Raw genomic sequence first — 18351 nt, forward strand, 5'->3', positions numbered from 1 at the left:
AATATGGATGCCTTTCTGCAGAAGGAGATTTAAAAAAAAAAATATAGAATTAAGCAGGTAAAATAGGGGGCCGGTCATTGAGGGATCAGTATGTAGAAAAGCCGCGGAGACACCATCACGTGTTTCTCAACGCAAGCAATAAATAGCCAGGTCTTTCACCTGGAAGGAACAACCACGGTAAGGGCAGCATCCAAAAAGGAAAACCACTTATGCCAAAACATGGTATCCATCCACAGACAGCTGTTTCGGGTATTTGCCCCTCATCAGTGTGGAGTAGGAAACTGGCTATTACGAGCAGTGCCTCGTAAAAGGACTATAAACATAAGGATGAATGTGTTATGATCTGGTGGCCTAGGAGCAACATGTGACGTACTCTGGAGAAGGTGGTACCTGTACTGACCGCAGACCCTGAACTTAGCAGCGCGACTAGAAATAGCCGTGGGATGTACCTAACACTCCCTAGACACCTCGACACAGCCTAAGGACTAACTTCCCCTAAAGATAGAAATGGGAAAACTATCTTGCCTCAGAGAAAATCCCCAAAGGATAGACAGCCCCCCACAAATATTGACTGTGAGAGGAGAGGGAAATGACAAACGCAGACTGAAATCAGGATAAGCAAAGGAGGCCTTACTAGCTAAAAAGAAAGAATAGGACAGAGAACTATGCGGTCAGTATTAAAACACTAGAAAATATCCACCACAGAAAATACAAAACTCCACATCTGACTAAAGACATGGAGGGTATATCTGCATCTCCAGAGATACCGCTTGGCTGCAAAAAATCCTTACACAGACAAGCTGGACAAGACAAAACATGAAAATGCACTGAACTATAAGGCCCACAGCATGTGGACAGCAAAAACAAAGCCAGGACTTATATTTGTTGAAAAGCACAGCAAACAGGAGAGACCAGAAAGGGATGTGAATCCTTCAAAAACAATGGACAACTGGCACTGACTAAAGGATAAAGCAGGACTAAATAGCTGAGTCCAAATTGCAAAAAGTGAACACACCTGATAAATGCTGCGATCCAAAGACAGCAGCACTACCACTCATAACCACCGGAGGGAGCCCAAGAGCAGAATTCACAACAGTACCTCCCTTGAGGAGGGGTCACCGAACCCTCACCAGAGCCCCCAGGCCGATCAGGACGAGCCAAATGAAAGGCACGAACCAAATCGTCAGCATGAACATCGGAGGCAACAACCCAAGAATTATCCTCCTGGCCATAACCCTTCCATTTGACCAGATACTGAAGCTTCCGCCTCGAAAAACGAGAATCCAAAATCTTCTCAACCACATACTCCAACTCCCCATCAATCAACACCGGGGCCGGAGGATCAACAGAGGAAACAACGGGCACCACATACTTCCGCAACAAAGATCTATGGAAAACATTATGGATGGAAAAAGAGGCTGGAAGGGCCAAACGAAAAGACACTGGATTGATAATCTCAGAAATCCTATAAGGACCAATAAGCCAAGGCTTGAACTTAGGGGAAGAAACCTTCATAGGAACATGACGGGAAGACAACCAGACCAAATCCCCAACCCGAAGCCGGGAACCAACACACCGACGACGGTTAGCAAAACGCTGAGCCTCCTGAGACAACACCAAATTGTCCACCACATGAGCCCAAATCTGCTGCAGCCTGTCAACCACAGAATCCACACCAGGACAATCAGAAGGCTCAACCTGCCCTGAAGAAAAACGAGGATGAAAACCAAAATTACAAAAGAAAGGTGAAACCAAGGTAGCAGAACTAGCCCGATTATTAAGGGCAAACTCGGCCAATGGCAAGAAAGCCACCCAATCATCCTGATCAGCAGACACAAAGCATCTCAAATAAGTTTCCAAAGTCTGATTAGTTCGCTCGGTTTGGCCATTTGTCTGAAGATGAAATGCGGAAGAAAAAGACAAATCAATGCCCAGCCTAGCACAAAAGGCCCGCCAAAACCTAGAAACAAACTGGGAACCTCTATCGGACACACTATATTCTCCGGAATGCCATGCAAACGAACCACATGCTGAAAAAACAACGGAACCAAATCAGAAGAGGAAGGCAATTTAGGCAAAGGTACCAAATGAACCATCTTAGAAAACCGGTCACAAACCACCAAAATAACAGACATCCTCTGGGAAACCGGAAGCTCTGAAATAAAATCCAAGAAATATGCGTCCAAGGTCTCTCAGGGACCGGCAAAGGCAGAAGCAACCCACTAGCGCGGGAACAGCAAGGCTTAGCCCGTGCACAAATCCCACAGGACTGCACAAAAGAACGCACATCCCGCGACAAAGAAGGCCACCAAAAGGACCTACCAACCAAATCTCTGGTACCAAAAATCCCAGGATGGCCAGCCAACACAGAACAATGAACCTCAGAAATCACTTTACTAGTCCATCTATCAGAAACAAACAGTTTCCCCACTGGACAGCGGTCAGGTTTATTAGCCTGAAATTCCTGAAGAACCCGTCGTAAATCAGGGGAGATGGAAAAAGAATCACCCTTTCCTTCAGAATGCCGACCGGCTCAAGAACCCCAGGGGAATCGGGAAAAAAACTCCTAGAGAGGGCATCCGCCTTAACATTCTTAGTACCAGGAATGTACGAGACCACAAAATCAAAACGGGAGAAAAACAGGAACCATCGAGCCTGTCTAGGATTCAGCCGTTTGGCAAACTCGAGGTAAATCAGATTCTTATGATCGGTCAGGACCACAATACGGTGCTTGGCCCCCTCAAGCCAATGTCGCCACTCATCAAATGCCCACTTCATAGCCAACAACTCCCGATTGCCGACATCATAATTGCGTTCCGCAGGCGAAAACTTCCGAGAAAAGAAGGCACACGGTTTCATCAAGAAACCATCAGAATTCCTCTGAGACAAAACGGCCCCTGCCCCAATCTCAGACGCGTCAACTTCAACCTGAAATGGAAGAGAAACATCCGGCTGACGCAACACAGGGGCAGAAGTAAATCGGCGTTTAAGCTCCTGAAAGGCAGAAACAGCCGCGGAGGACCAATTCGTCACATCAGCACCTTTCTTCGTCAAATCGGTCAGAGGTTTAACCACACTGGAGAAGTTGGCAATGAAACGACGATAAAAATTAGCAAAGCCCAAGAATTTCTGAAGGCTCTTCACAGATGTGGGCTGAATCTAATAATGAATGGCCTGAACCTTAACCGGATCCATTTCTATAGATGAGGGAGAAAAAATGAAGCCCAAAAAAGAAACCTTCTGCACTCCAAAGAGGCACTTCGACCCCTTCACAAATAAAGCATTATTACGGAGGATCTGAAATACCATCCTGACCTGTTTCACATGAGACTCCCAATCATCGGAAAAAATCAAAATATCATCCAAATATACAACCATGAATTTATCAAGATAACTCCGAAAGATATCATGCATGAAGGATTGGAACACAGATGGGGCATTAGAGAGTCCGAATGGCATCACAAGGTATTCAAAATGGCCTTCGGGCGTATTAAATGCAGTTTTCCATTCGTCACCCTGCTTAATACGAATAAGATTATATGCCCCTCGAAGGTCAATCTTAGTAAACCAGCTAGCCCCCTTAATCCTAGCAAACAAATCAGTAAGCAAAGGCAAAGGGTATTGAAATTTGACCGTAATCTTATTCAAGAGGCGATAATCAATACAGGGTCTCAAGGAGCCATCCTTCTTGGCAACAAAAAAAAAACCTGCTCCCAATGGTGAAGAAGATGGCCGAATATGCCCCTTCTCCAAAGACTCCTTAATATAGCTCCGCATGGCGGCATATTCTGGCACAGACAGGTTGAAAAGTCGGCCCTTAGGGAACTTACAACCTGGAATCAAGTCAATAGCACAATCACAGTCCCTATGCGGTGGAAGGGAACTGGATTTGGGCTCATCGAATACATCGTGGAAATCTGACAAAAACTCAGGAATTTCAGAAGAGGGGGAAGAGGAAATTGACATCAAAGGAACGTGACCATGAACCCCCTGACAACCCCAACTAGTCACAGACATAGATCTCCAATCTAACACTGAATTATGTACCTGTAACCATGGAAAACCCAGCACAATATCATCATGCAAATTATGCAACACCAGAAAACGACAATCTTCCTGATGAGCTGGCGCCATGCGCATGGTCAGCTGTGTCCAAAACTGAGGTTTATTTATAGCCAACGGTGTAGCATCAATGCCCCTTAAAGGAATAGGGTTCTGCAAAGGCTGCAAGGGGAAACCACAACGTCTGGCAAATTCTAAGTCCATTAAATTCAGAGCGGCGCCTGAATCCACAAATGCCATGACAGAAAATGATGATAATGAGCAGATCAAGGTCACAGATAACAGAAATTTAGGTTGTACAGTACTGATGGTAACAGAACTAACGATTCTCTTTGTACGCTTAGGGCAATCAGAAATAACATGAGCAGAATCGCCGCAGTAAAAACACAACCTATTCTGACGCCTGAATCTTTGACGTTCAGATCTAAACAAAATCCTATCACACTGCATAGGCTCAGGGCTCCGCTCAGAGGACAACGCCACAGTGCACACTACTCTGCGCTCGCGCAGGCGCCGATAAATCTGAATGGCCAGAGACATAGAATCACTCAGACCAGCAGGCGTGGGGAACCCCACCATAACATCTTTAACGGATTCAGAAAGACCCTTTCTGAAAATTGCCGCCAAGGCATCCTCATTCCATTTAGTCAGTACAGACCATTTTCTAAATTTCTGGCAATACGATTCTGCCGCTTCTTGACCCTGACACAGGGCCAACAAGATCTTCTCAGCTTGATCCACAGAATTAGGCTCATCATACAATAACCCCAATGCTTGAAAGAAAGAATCAACATTAAGCAAAGCAGGATTGCCAGTTTCCAGGGAAAATGCCCAATCCTGTGGGTCACCACGCAGCAGGGATATGATGATTTTAACCTGCTGAATGGGATCACCAGAGGACCGGGGTCTCAATGCAAAAAAACAGTTTACAGTTATTTTTGAAACTCAAAAATTTGGATCTGTCACCAAAGAATAAATCAGGAGTGGGAATCTTAGGTTCTAAGGCAGGAGTCTGAACAATATAATCTGAAATACCCTGTACCCTAGCAGCAAGCTGATCCAACTCCTGAACATTCATGTTATTACTAGGTTCCGCAGCCACCCAGAGATTAAGAGGGAGGAAAAGACAAAACAGGCTAAGGAAAAAAAAAGGCTCAAAACCTTTCCTCCCTTCTTCTGAGATGCAATTAACTCATTGTTGGCCAGTTGTACTGTTATGATCTGGTGGCCTAGGAGCAGCATGTGACGTACTCTGGAGAAGGTGGTAACTGTACTGACCGCAGACCCTGAACTTAGCAGCGCAACTAGAAATAGCCGTGGGATGTACCTAACACTCCCTAGACACCTCGACACAGCCTAAGGACTAACTTCCCCTAAAGATGGAAACGGGAAAACTATCTTGCCTCAGAGAAAATCCCCAAAGGATAGACAGCCCCCCACAAATATTGACTGTGAGAGGAGAGGGAAATGACAAACGCAGACTGAAATCAGGATAAGCAAAGTAGGCCTTACTAGCTAAAAAGAAAGAATAGGACAGAGAACTATGCGGTCAGTATTAAAACACTAGAAAATATCCACCACAGAAAATACAAAACTCCACATCTGACTAAAGACATGGAGGGCATATCTGCATCTCCAGAGATACTGCTTGGCTGCAAAAAATCCTTACACAGACAACCTGGACAAGACAAAACATGAAAATGCACTGAACTATAAGGCCCACAGCATGTGGACAGCAAAAACAAAGCCAGGACTTATCTTTGTTGAAAAGCACAGCAAACAGGAGAGACCAGAAAGGGATGTGAATCCTCCAAAAACAATGGACAACTGGCACTGACTAAAGGATAAAGCAGGACTAAATAGCTGAGTCCAAATTGCAAAAAGTGAACACACCTGATAAATGCTGCGATCCAAAGACAGCAGCACTACCACTCATAACCACCGGAGGGAGCCCAAGAGCAGAATTCACAACATGAATGACCTCGGGGAGATCAAAACATCGAACTCCAAGGAGACACCATCACGTGTTTCTCAACGCAAGCAATAAATAGCCAGGTCTTTCACCGGGAAGGAACAACCACGGTAAGGGCAGCATCCAAAAAGGAAAACCATCTATGCCAAAACATGGTATCCATCCATCCTCCTAATAGTCAGTTTCCTACTCCACACTGATGAGGGGCAAATACCCCGAAACAGCTGTCTGTGGATGGATACCATGTTTTGGCATAGGTGGTTTTCCTTTTTGGATGCTGCCCTTCCCGTGGTTGTTCCTTCCCAGTGAAAGACCTGGCTATTTATTGCTTGCGTTGAGAAACACGTGATGGTGTCTCTGCGGCTTTTCTACATGCATTTGCATATTTCCCATAAGGGATGGGGGCAGTGTTCTGGATCACTGCATTGAGAAACACGTGATGGTGTCTCCGCGGTGTTGGATGTTTTGATCTCCCTGAGGTCATTCATCCTTATGTTTATTGAGGGATCAGTGACCGGTCAGCAGTCTTCATTATGAATACCCTACTCAGAGCACCACAGGCCGCCCCGAAGCACGAGCATATCTAACTCAAAATTACAAATACAAATTACACAACAACCACAAGACGGATTTCATCAACCCAGGTATCATTGTAATCAGTGTAACGGCGCCGACCTGACACTGTCTGTAGGTTACTGTGCACAATCCTGCTGACAGGTTCACTTCCAAGGCATAAGAATTAAAAGTTTGAAAATTGCGAAATTTCCAATATTTTTACAAAGAAACTCATATCATATCATATCATATCATATCAGTCATATCAATGTTACCACTATTATGAAGTACAATGTGTTATGAGAAGACAATCTCACAATCACTGGGATCAGTTGAAGTGTTCCAGAGTTTTTACCCAATAAAGTGACACTGGTCAGATTTAAAAAATTTGACCTTGTCATTAAGGGTTTAAGGAAAAGGAAAGAGTGAATTTTCTACTTGTAGTTCTGTGCATTATAAGAAGCATTTCTATAATTTACACAACCAGTACACAGATTAAGTTGTAGAAAACTGCAAACCTGCTGAAATAGCCAGGTGCTCAATTATTATTATGTCCTTGTACATGGACTGTCCTGTAGAGCACGCTGACCCAAGAACACTATTAATACAAATACCGAAATGCTTATGCAATCAGTGCAGTGATATGATCCAGCAGGCGGGACCCATCACCTGGCACATATCGGTGTCTATCTAGGTATTAGATCAATTTGTGGCACTACACCGGCAACACTGTGCACTGCAGCACAAAGTAGGGCACCACATGGTCTGCGATCACTATGGTCACTATTCTAATCATATTAACATACACTCCATAGCATTCACATTACAACATCATGAAGGAAAAGTTGTGGGGTCTGTAGGTTACTCAGCACAATCCTGCTGGCTGGTTCCCTTACCTAAATGGAATTGCTCTTCCTAGGCTGGCTGGAGCTACAAGGGAGGCTTTGGATCTGCCCCTGGACTTTGAGGAACTAGATGATGCATTACAAACATTGCAAAATGAGAAAGCACCTGGTATCCCAGGAGAATGTTAGAAACTAAATAAAGAGGTACTGTTGCCAAAGTTCTTAGATGTCTTTATGTAAGAAATATAAAGAGGTTCCCTATCAGATTCTATCAATATAATCCCAATAAAAGGGGAAGCAATTAAGCCCAAATATTGTAAAATACACAAATTTGTATCTACCCCAAAATGGTATCAATAAAAACATCAGCTCAGTGAGCAAAAAATAAACCCTCACTCAGCACCAGAGCCCAAAAAATGGAGACGCTACAGGTATCGGAAAATGGCACCTTTTCTTCTTTTTTAACAAACTTTGGATTTTTTTCACCACTTAAATAAAAAAGAACCTAGACATGTTTGGTGTCTGTGAGCTCGTAATGACCTGAAGAATCATAATGGCAGCTCCGTTTTCGCATTTAATGAACATGGTAAAAGAAAATTGTAGAATTGCACTTTTTTTTTGCATTTTCAATTTTTTTTTTGGTATTCCAGTACACAATATGGTAAAATCAATAGTGTCACTTAAAAGTACAACTCCTCCTGCAAAAACAAGCCCTCACATGGTCACACTGACAAATAAACTAAAAAGGTATGGCTCTGGGAAGAAGGGGAATGAAAAACAAAAAAAAAAAACGGAAAATAGCCCAATGGTGAAGGGGAAAAAACATGTCAATTCCTGGACAGTTTGTAGTGCAACGTGACGTTGGTGGATGGAGTGAGACATGATGTCCCGGATGTGTTCAATCGGATTCAGGTCTGGGGAACGGGCGGGCCAGTCCATAGCTTCAATGCCTTCATCTTGCAGGAACTGCTGACACACTTCAGCCACATGAGGTCTGGCATTGTCCTGCATTAGGAGGAACCCAGAGCCAACCGCACCAGCATATGGTCTCACAAGGGGTCTAAGCATCTCATCCCAGTACCCAATGGCAGTCAAGGTACCACTGGCTGGCACATTGAGAGTTGTGCGGCCCTCAAAAGAAATGCCTCCCACACCATTACTGACCCACTGCCAACCGGTCATGCTGGAGGATGTTGCAGGCAGCAGAACGTTCTCCACGGCAGCTCCAGAATGTGTCATGTCTGTCACATGTGCTCATTGTGAACCTGCTCTCAAACACGAAGGGCACAGAGTGCCAATGTCAGATCAGCCAATTTTGATGTTCTCTGCCAATTGCCAATCGCCCTGCGCGGTGTTGGGTTGCGAGCACAACACCCACTTGTGGATGTGGAGTTTTTCTGACAGTTTGAGCAAACATATGGATGTTAATGACCTGCTGGAGGTTATTTTGCAGGGCTCTGGCACTGCACCTCCAAAGGAGGAGGTAGCGGTCCTCCTGCTGGTTTGTTGCCCTCCTACAGCTGCCTCCACATCTCCTGGTGTACTTACCTGTCTCCTGGCATCTGCTCCATGCTCTGGACACTGTGCTGACAGACACAGCTACCCTTCTTGCCACAGCTCACATTGATGTGCCATCATGGATGAGCTGCACTAAATGAGCAACTTCTGTGGGTTGTAGACACCGCCTCATGCTACTATACAGTTCCTCTAGGGGTGATATCAATAACAAAATGCAAAAGTGATCAAAACAACAGTCAAAAACATGAGAACAGAGAAAGGGTCTGTGGTCACCCCCTGCAGGACCACTCATTTATAGGGGTTGTCTTGCTCATTGCCTATTATTTCTTCATAACTGGACAGGTTGATTTCACAGAAGTGTGATTGACTTAGTTACATTGTGTTGTTTAAACGTTCCCTTCAATTTTTAGAGCAGTGTACTATATTATATACATATATATATTGTATACTGTATATTTACACATATAGAGTACAGACCAAAAGTTTGGACACACCTTCTCATTTAAAGATTTTTCTGTATTTTCATGACTATGAAAATTGTAAATTCACACTGAAGGCATCAAAACTATTAATTAACTCATGTGGAATTATATACTTAACAAAAAAGTGTGAAACAACTGAAAATATCTCTTTTATTCTAGGTTCTTCAAAGTAGCCACCTTTTGCTTTGATGACTGCTTTGCACACTCTTGGCATTCTCTTGATGAGCTTCAAGAGGAAGTCACTGGGAATGGTCTTCCAACAATCTTGAAGGAGTTCCCAGAGATGCTTAGCACTTGTTGGCCCTTTTGCATTCACTCTGCCGTCCAGCTCACCCCAAACCATTTCAATTGGGTTCAGATCTGGTGACTGTGCAGGCCAGGTCATCTGGCGCAGAACCCCATCACTCTCCTTCTTGGTCAAATAGCCCCTACACAGCCTGGAGGTGTGTTTGGGGTCATTGTCCTGTTGAAAAATAAATGATGGTCCAACTAAATGTAAACCGGATGGAATAGCATGCCGCTGCAAGATGATGTGGTAGCCATGCTGGTTCAGTATGCCTTCAATTTTGAATAAATCCCCAACAGTGTTACCAGCAAAGCACCCCCACACCATCACACCTTCTCCTCCATGCTTCACGGTGGGAATCAGGCATGTAGAATCCATGCGTTCACCTTTTCTGCGTCACACAAAGACACGGTGGTTGGAACCAAAGATCTAAAATTTGGACTCATCAGACCAAAGCACAGATTTCCACTGGTCTAATGTCCATTCCTTGTGTTCTTTAGCCCAAACAAGTCTCTTCTGCTTGTTGCCTGTCCTTAGCAGTGGTTTCCTAGCAGCTATTTTACCATGAAGGCCTGCTGCACAAAGTCTCCTCTTAACAGTTGTCGTAGAGATGTGTCTGCTGCTACAAATCTGTGTGGCATTGACCTGGTCTCTAATCTGAGCTGCTGTTAACCTGCGATTTCTGAGGCTGGTGACTCGGATAAACTTATCCTCAGAAGCAGAGGTGACTCTTGGTCTTCCTTTCCTGGGGCGGTCCTCATGTGAGCCAGTTTCTTTGTAGCGCTTGATGGTTTTTGCCACTGCACTTGGGGTCACTTTCAAAGTTTTCCCAATTTTTCGGACTGACTGACCTTCATTTCTTAAAGTAATGATGGCCACTCGCTTTTCTTTACTTAGCTGCTTTTTTGTTGCTATAATACAAATTCTAACAGTCTATTCAGTAGCACTATCAGCTGTGTACCCACTAGACTTCTGCACAACACAACGGATGGTCCCAACCCTGTTATGAAAGGCAATTCAGTATCACAATGGACATGGAGGTCAGAGCACATACAGTGATCTGACAATAACCCAAAATAATAGAACGAGCTCTGAGACGTGGGAACTCTGCAGACCGCAATTCCTGATCCTCTCCAAACACAACTAGAGGCAGCCGTGGATTGCACCTAAAGCTCCCTATGCAACTCGGCACAGCCTGAGAAACTAACTAGCCTGAAGATAGAAAAAATAAGCCTACCTTGCCTCAGAGAAATACCCCAAAGGAAAAGGCAGCCCCCCACATATAATGACTGTGAGTAAGATGAAAAGACAAATGTAGGGATGAAATAGATTCAGCAAAGTGAGGCCCGATATTCTAGACAGAACGAGGATAGGAAAGATAACTTTGCGGTCTACACAAAACCCTAAAGAAAACCACGCAAAGGGGCAAAAAGACCCTCCGTACCGAACTAACGGCACGGAGGTACACCCTTTGCGTCCCAGAGCTTCCAGCAAAACAAATACACAAGCTGGACAGAAAAAATAGCAACAAATAGCAAAGAAGCACTTAGCTATGCAGAGCAGCAGGCCACAGGAATGATCCAGAGAAACACAAGTCCAACACTGGAACATTGACAGGAAGCATGAATCAAAGCATTAGGTGGGGTTAAGTAGAGAAGCACCTAACGACCTCACCAGATCACCTGAGGAAGGAAACTCAGAAGCAGCAGTACCAGTTTCCTCCACAAACGGAAGATCCCAGAGAGAATCAGCCGAAGTACCACTTGTGACCACAGGAGGGAGCTCTGCCACAGAATTCACAACACAACCCCATTTATAAGGCAAGAAATCCCACTTATTAAACCTAACAGGGCACACCTGTGAAGTGAAAACGATTTCCGGTGACTACCTCTTGAAGCTCATCAAGAGAATGCCAAGAGTGTGCAAAGCAGTCATCAAAGCAAAAGGTGGCTGATTTGAAGAACCTAGAATATAAGACATATTTTCAGTTGTTTCACACTTTTTTGTTAAGTATATAATTCCACATGAGTTAATTCATAGTTTTGATGCCTTCAGTGTGAATTAATAATTTTCATAGTCATGAAAATACAGAAAAATCTTTAAATGAGAAGGTGTGTCCAAACTTTTGCTCTGTACTGTTTATATACAACCCCTGGCAAAGATTTTTCTTGCCTTGCGCAGGCGTGTACTATGGAGGACAGAGAATGAACTTCAATCCAATATTGCAGCCAGCATGCAGCCAGCGGGTAAGGAAAGGGTGAATCAAAAACCCCGCTTCCATGGCTGAAGATTGTTCCCTCCAAATCCAGGTGACAGTGTCCCTTTAAATAAAAATGAACATTTCACTTTTTTTCACAAAAAATTTACTTCAGCTCCAATTTGTTTTATTTTACCAAGGGTAACAGGAGAAAATGGACCCCAAAAGATGTTGCACAATTTGTCCTGAGTACGCCATATGTGGGGGTTAACCACTGTTTTGACTTTTCAATGCAAAATTGACTAGAATTGAGATGGGACGCCATGTTGCTTTTAGAGAGCCACTGATGTGCCTAAACATTGAAACCCCCCACAAGTGACACCATTTTGGAAAGTAGACCCCCTAAGGAACTTATCTAGATGTGTGGTGAGCACTTTGACCCACCAAGTGCTTCACAGAAGTTTATAATGCAGAGCCGTAAAAATAAAAAATCATATTTTTTCACAAAAAATTATCTTTTCACTCCCAATTTTTTATTTTCCCAAGGGTAAGAGAAGAAATTGGATGCCAAAAGTTGTTGTACAATTTGTCCTGAGTACGCCGATACCCTATATGCGGGTGTAAACCACCAATTCTGACCAGTGTCCCTTTATGAGGTAATAACTCAGGAACGCTTCAACGGATCCTAGCGGTTCTGAGATTGTTTTTTCGTGACATATTGGGCTTCATGTTAGTGGTAAATTTAGGTAGATAATTTTTGCGTTTTTTTTGTGTGAAAAAAATGGAAATTTGGTGAAAATTTTGAAAATTTCACAATTTTCAAATTTTGAATTTTTATTCTGTTAAACGAGAAAGTTATGTGGCACAAAATAGTTAATAAATAACATTACCCACATGTCTACTTTACATCAGCACAATTTTGGAAACAACATTTTTTTTTGCTAGGAAGTTATAAGAGTTAAAATTTGACCAGCGATTTCTCATTTTTACAACGAAATTTACAAAACCATTTTTTTTAGGGACCACCTCACATTTGAAGTCAGTTTGAGGGGTCTATATGGCTGAAAATACCCAAAAGTGACACCATTCTAAAAACTGCACCCCTCAAGGTGCTCAAAACCACATTCAAGAAGTATATTAACCCTTCAGGTGCTTCACAGCAGCAGAAGCAACATGGAAGGAAAAAATTAACATTTAACTTTTTAGTCACAAAAATGATCTTTTAGCAACAATTTTTTTATTTTCCCAAGGGTAAAAGGAGAAACTGGACCCCAAAAGCTATTGTACAATTTGTCCTGAGTACGCAGATACCCTATATGTAGGGGGGGAACCACTGTTTGGGCGCACGACAGGGCTCGGAAGTGAAGGAGCACCATTTGACTTTTTCAATGAAAAATTAGCTCCAATCGTTAGCGGACACCATGTCGCGTTTGGAAAGCCCCTATGTGCCTAAACATTGGAGCTCCCCCACAAGTGACCAAATTTTGGAAACTAGACCCCCCAAGGAGCTTATCTAGATGCATAGTGAGCACTTTAAACCCCCCAGGTGCTTCACAAATTGATCCGTAAAAATGAAAAAGTACTTTTTTTTTCACGAAAAAAATTTCTTTTAGCCTCAATTTGTTCATTTCCACATGGGCAACAGGATAAAATGGATCCTAAAATTTATTGGGCAATTTCTCCTGAGTACACTGATACCTCATATGTGGGGGTAAACCACTGTTTGGGCGCATGGCAGGGCTCGGAAGAGAAGGAGCGCCATTTGACTTTTTGAATGAAAACTTAGCTTGTTAGCGGACACCATGTGGCGTTTGGAGAGCCCCAGTGTGCCTAAACATTGGAGCTCCCCCACAAGTGACCCCATTTTTGAAACTAGACCTCGCATGGAACTAATCTAGATGTGTGGTGAGCACTTTAAACCCCCAAGTGCTTCACAGAAGTTTATAAGACAGAGCCGTGAAAATAAAAAATCATTTTTCTTTCCTCAAAAATTAATTTTTAGCAAGCTATTTTTTATTTTCACAAGAGTGACAGGAGAAATTGGACCCCAAAAGTTATTGTCTAGTTTGTCCTGAGTACGCCGATACCCCATATGTGGGGGGGGGGGGGGGGGGAACCACTGTTTGGGCACAAGTTGGGGCTCAGAAGGGAAGTAGTGACGTTTTGGAATGCAGACTTTGATGGAATGGTCTGCGGGCATCAGGTTACATTTGCAGAGCCCCTGATATGCCTAACCAGTAGAAACCCCCCACACGTGACCCCATTTTGGAAACTAGACCCCCCAAGGAACTTATCTAGATGTGTGGTGAGCACTTTGAAACGCCAAGTGCTTCACAGAAATTTACAACGCAGACCTGTGAAAATAAAAAATCATTTTTCTTTCCTCAAAAATTATGTTTTAGCAAGCAATTTTTTATTTTCACAAGGGTAACAGGAGAAATTGGACCCCAATATTTGTTGCCCAGTTTGTCCTGATTACGCTGATACTCCATATGTGGGGGTAAACCACTGTTTGGGCACACATCGGGGCTCGGAAGGGAAGGAGCGCCATTTGGAATGCAGACTTTGATGGAATGGTCTGCGGGCGTCACATTGCATTTGCAGAGCCCCTGATGTGCCTAAACAGTAGAAACCCCCCACAAATGACCACATTTTGGAAACTAGACCCCCCCAAGGAACTTATCTAGATGTGTGGTGAGCACTTTTTACCCCCAAATGCTTCACAGAAGTTTATAACGCAGAGCCGTGAAAATAAAAAAATTCTTTTTTTGTCTTCAAAAATGATTTTTAGCCCGCAATTTTACACTTTCACAAGGGTAACAGGAGAAATTGGTTTCCAAAAGTTGTTGTCCAATTTATCCTGAGTACGCTGATACCCTATATGTGAGGGGGAACCACCGTTTGGGCGCATGGCAGAGCTCGGAAAGGAAGGAGCGCCATTTGGAATGCAGAGTTAGATGGAATGGTCTGCAGGCGTCACATTGCGTTTGCAGAGCCCCTAATGTACCTAAACAGTAGAAGCCCCCCACAAGTGACCCCCATATTGGAAACTAGACCCCCAAGGAACTTATCTAGATGTGTTGAGAGAACTTTGAACCCCTAAGTGTTTCACTACAGTTTATAACGCGGAGCCGTGAAAACAAAAAATTCATTTTTTCCCACAAAAAGGGTTTTTTAGCCCCCCAAATTTTTATTTTGCCAAGGGTAACAAGAGAAGTTGGACAAAAAAAGTTGTTGTCCAATTTGTTCTGAGTATGCTGATACCCCATATGTTGGGGTAAACCCCTGTTTAGGCGCACGGGAGAGCTCGGAAGGGAAGGAGCACTGTTTTACTTTTTCAATGCAGAATTGGCTGGAATTGAGATCGGACGCCATGCCACGTTTGGAGAGCCCCTGATGTGCCTAAACAGTGGAAACCCCCCAATTATAACTGAAACCCTAATCCCAACGGTAACCCTAACCACACCCCTAACCTTGACACACCCCTAACCCTAATCCCAACCGTAAATGTAATCCAAACCCTAACCCTAACTTTAGCCCCAACCCCTAACTGTAGCCTTAACCCTAGCCCTAACCATAACCCTAATGGGAAAATGGAAATAAATACATTTTTTTAATTTTTCCCTAACTAAGGGGGTGATGAAGGGGGGTTTGATTTACTTTTAGGGTATGTTCACACGTTCAGGATTTCCATCCTTTTTTTTTCAGGACAGTTTTTTTTAAAAAACTGCAGCTCGTGGCAGAAAACGCAGGTCCTTTTTTTGGTCCTTTTTTTTGCCCTTTTTTGATGCGTTTTTTGATGCGTTTTTTTATCCTTTTTTTATGCAGTTTTCTATGCAGAGACTGTGTGTTTCCTAGGAAGCTTTTTAGGGCTAAAATGGCTGAAAATACCCTAACCCTACCCCTACCCCTATTCTAACCTTAGTGAAAAAAAAAAAAAAAAAATTCTTAATTTTTTTATTGTCCCTACCAATGGGGGTGACAAAGTGGGGGGGGTGTCATTTACTATTTTTTTATTTTGATCACTGAGACCTATCTCAGTGATCAAAATGCACTTTGGAGCGAATCTGCCGGCCGGCAGATTCGGCGGGCGCACTGCGCATGCGCCCGCCATTTTGCAAGATGGCGGCGCCCAGGGAGAAGACGGCCGGACGGACACCGGGACGCCGGGTAAGTATAAGGGGGGGAGATTAGGGCACGGGGGGGGGCATCGGAGCACTGGGGGTGGGCATCGGAGCACGGGGGGGCGGGATCGGAGCACGGGGGGGCAGCCACACTCCGCCCACGCACTTCCGCCCGCTCCCCCGCACTTCCTGCTGCAGCGGTTCTGCACATCAAATCGCAGTAAAACCCGCAGATATATTTTTGATCTGCGATTTTGACCTCACAATGGAGGTCTATGGGTGCAGAACCGCTGCGGTTCAGGAAAAAGAAGTGACATGCTCCTTCTTTTTTGCCGCAGCTATTCTGCGCGGCTTTTTAAACGAAATTACGGACCATGTGCACAGCAGTGACTGTTTTCCATAGGGTTACATTGTTATGTACCCTGCATGGAAAACAGCTGCGGAACCGCTGCGGTTCCGCAGTAAAAAACGCACTGTGTGAACATGGCCTTATAGCGGGTTTTTTTAGCGGATTTTTATGATTGGCAGCCGTCACACACTGAAAGACGCTTTTTATTGCAAAAAATATTTTTTGCGTTACCACATTTTGAGAGCTATAATTTTGCCATATTTTGGTCCAGAGTCATGTGAGGTCTTGTTTTTTTGCGGGACGAGTTGACGTTTTTATTGGTAACATTTTCGGGGACGTGACATTTTTTGATCGCTTTTTATTCCGATTCTTGTGAGGCAGAATGACCAAAAACCAGCTATTCATGAATTTCTTTTTTTGGGGGGGCGTTTATACCGTTTCGCGTTTGGTAAAATGGATAAAGCAGTTTTATTCTTCGGGTCAGTACGATTATAGTGATACCTCATTTATATCATTTTTTTATGTTTTGGCGCTTTTATACGATAAAAACTATTTTATAGAAAAAATAATTATTTTTGCATCGCTTTATTCTGAGGACTATACCTTTTTTATTTTTTGCTGATGATGCTGTATGGCGGCTCGTTTTTTGTGGGACAAGATGACGTTTTCAGCGGTACCATGGTTATTTATATGTCTTTTTGTTCGCGTGTTATTCCACTTTTTGTTTGGTGGTATGATAATAAAGCGTTGTTTTTTGCCTCTTTTTTTTTTACGGTGTTCACTGAAGGGGTTAACTAGTGGGACAGTTTTATAGGTTGGGTCGTTACGGACACGGCCATACTAAATATGGGTACTTTTATTGTTTTTTTATTTTATTTAGATAAAGAAATGTATTTATAGGAACAATATTTATTTTTTATTTTTTTAGTAATTTTTTTTTTTTTTTTTACACATGTGAATATTTTTTTTTTACACTATAACATTGCCCCAGGGGGGGCATCATGTTATAGTGTAAGATCGCTGATCTGACACTTTGCTGTGCACTGTGTCAGATCCGCCATCTGATGTGCACTCCTGGAGGCTTCCCGGTGCCTGCTCTGAGAAGGTGCTGTGAAGCTACCACCCGGATGCCGCGGCCATTTTGGATCCGATCCTGCTGCAGGGAGGAAGGAGGTAGGGGACCCTTGGAGCAACGCGATCACATCGCATTGCTCCGGGGGTCTCAGGGAAGCCCGCAGGGAGCCCTCTCCCTTGCGCAATGCTTCCCTATACTGCTGCAACACTGTGATCATGTTTGATCGCAATGTTACGGGGGTTAATGTGCCGGGGGCGGCCCGTGACCGCTCCTGGCACATAGTGCCGGATGTCAGCTGCGATAGTCAGCTGACACCCGGCCGCGCTCCCCCCGTGAGCATATGACGTACTATCCCGTCGGTGGTCATACGGGCCCACCTCGACGGGATGGTACGTCTAATGTCAGAAAGGGGTTAACAAAAAAGTGTTAAACAACTGAAATTATGTCTTATATTCTAGGTTCTTCAAAGTAGCCACCTTTTGCTTTGATGACTGCTTTGCACACTCTTGAGCTTCAAGAGGTAGTCATCGGGAATGGTTTTCACTTCACAGGTGTGCCATGTGGAATTTCTTGCCTTATAAATGGGGTTGGGACCATCAGTTGTGTTGTGCAGAAGTCTGGTGGATACACAGCTGATAGTCCTACTGAATAGACTGTTAGAATTTGTATTATGGCAAGAAAAAAGCAGCTAAGTAAAGAAAAATGAGTGGCCATCATTAAGAAATGAAGGTCAGTCAGTCTGAAAAATTGGGAAAACTTTGAAAGTGCAGTAGTAAAAACCATCAAGCGCTACGAAGAAACTGGCTCACATGAGGACCGCCCCAGGAAAGGAAGACCAAGAGTCACCTCTGCTTCTGAGGATAAGTTTATCCCAGTCACCAGCCTC

Source organism: Ranitomeya imitator, chromosome 2, assembly GCF_032444005.1.
Source record: "Ranitomeya imitator isolate aRanImi1 chromosome 2, aRanImi1.pri, whole genome shotgun sequence".
Lineage (NCBI taxonomy): Eukaryota > Metazoa > Chordata > Amphibia > Anura > Dendrobatidae > Ranitomeya > Ranitomeya imitator.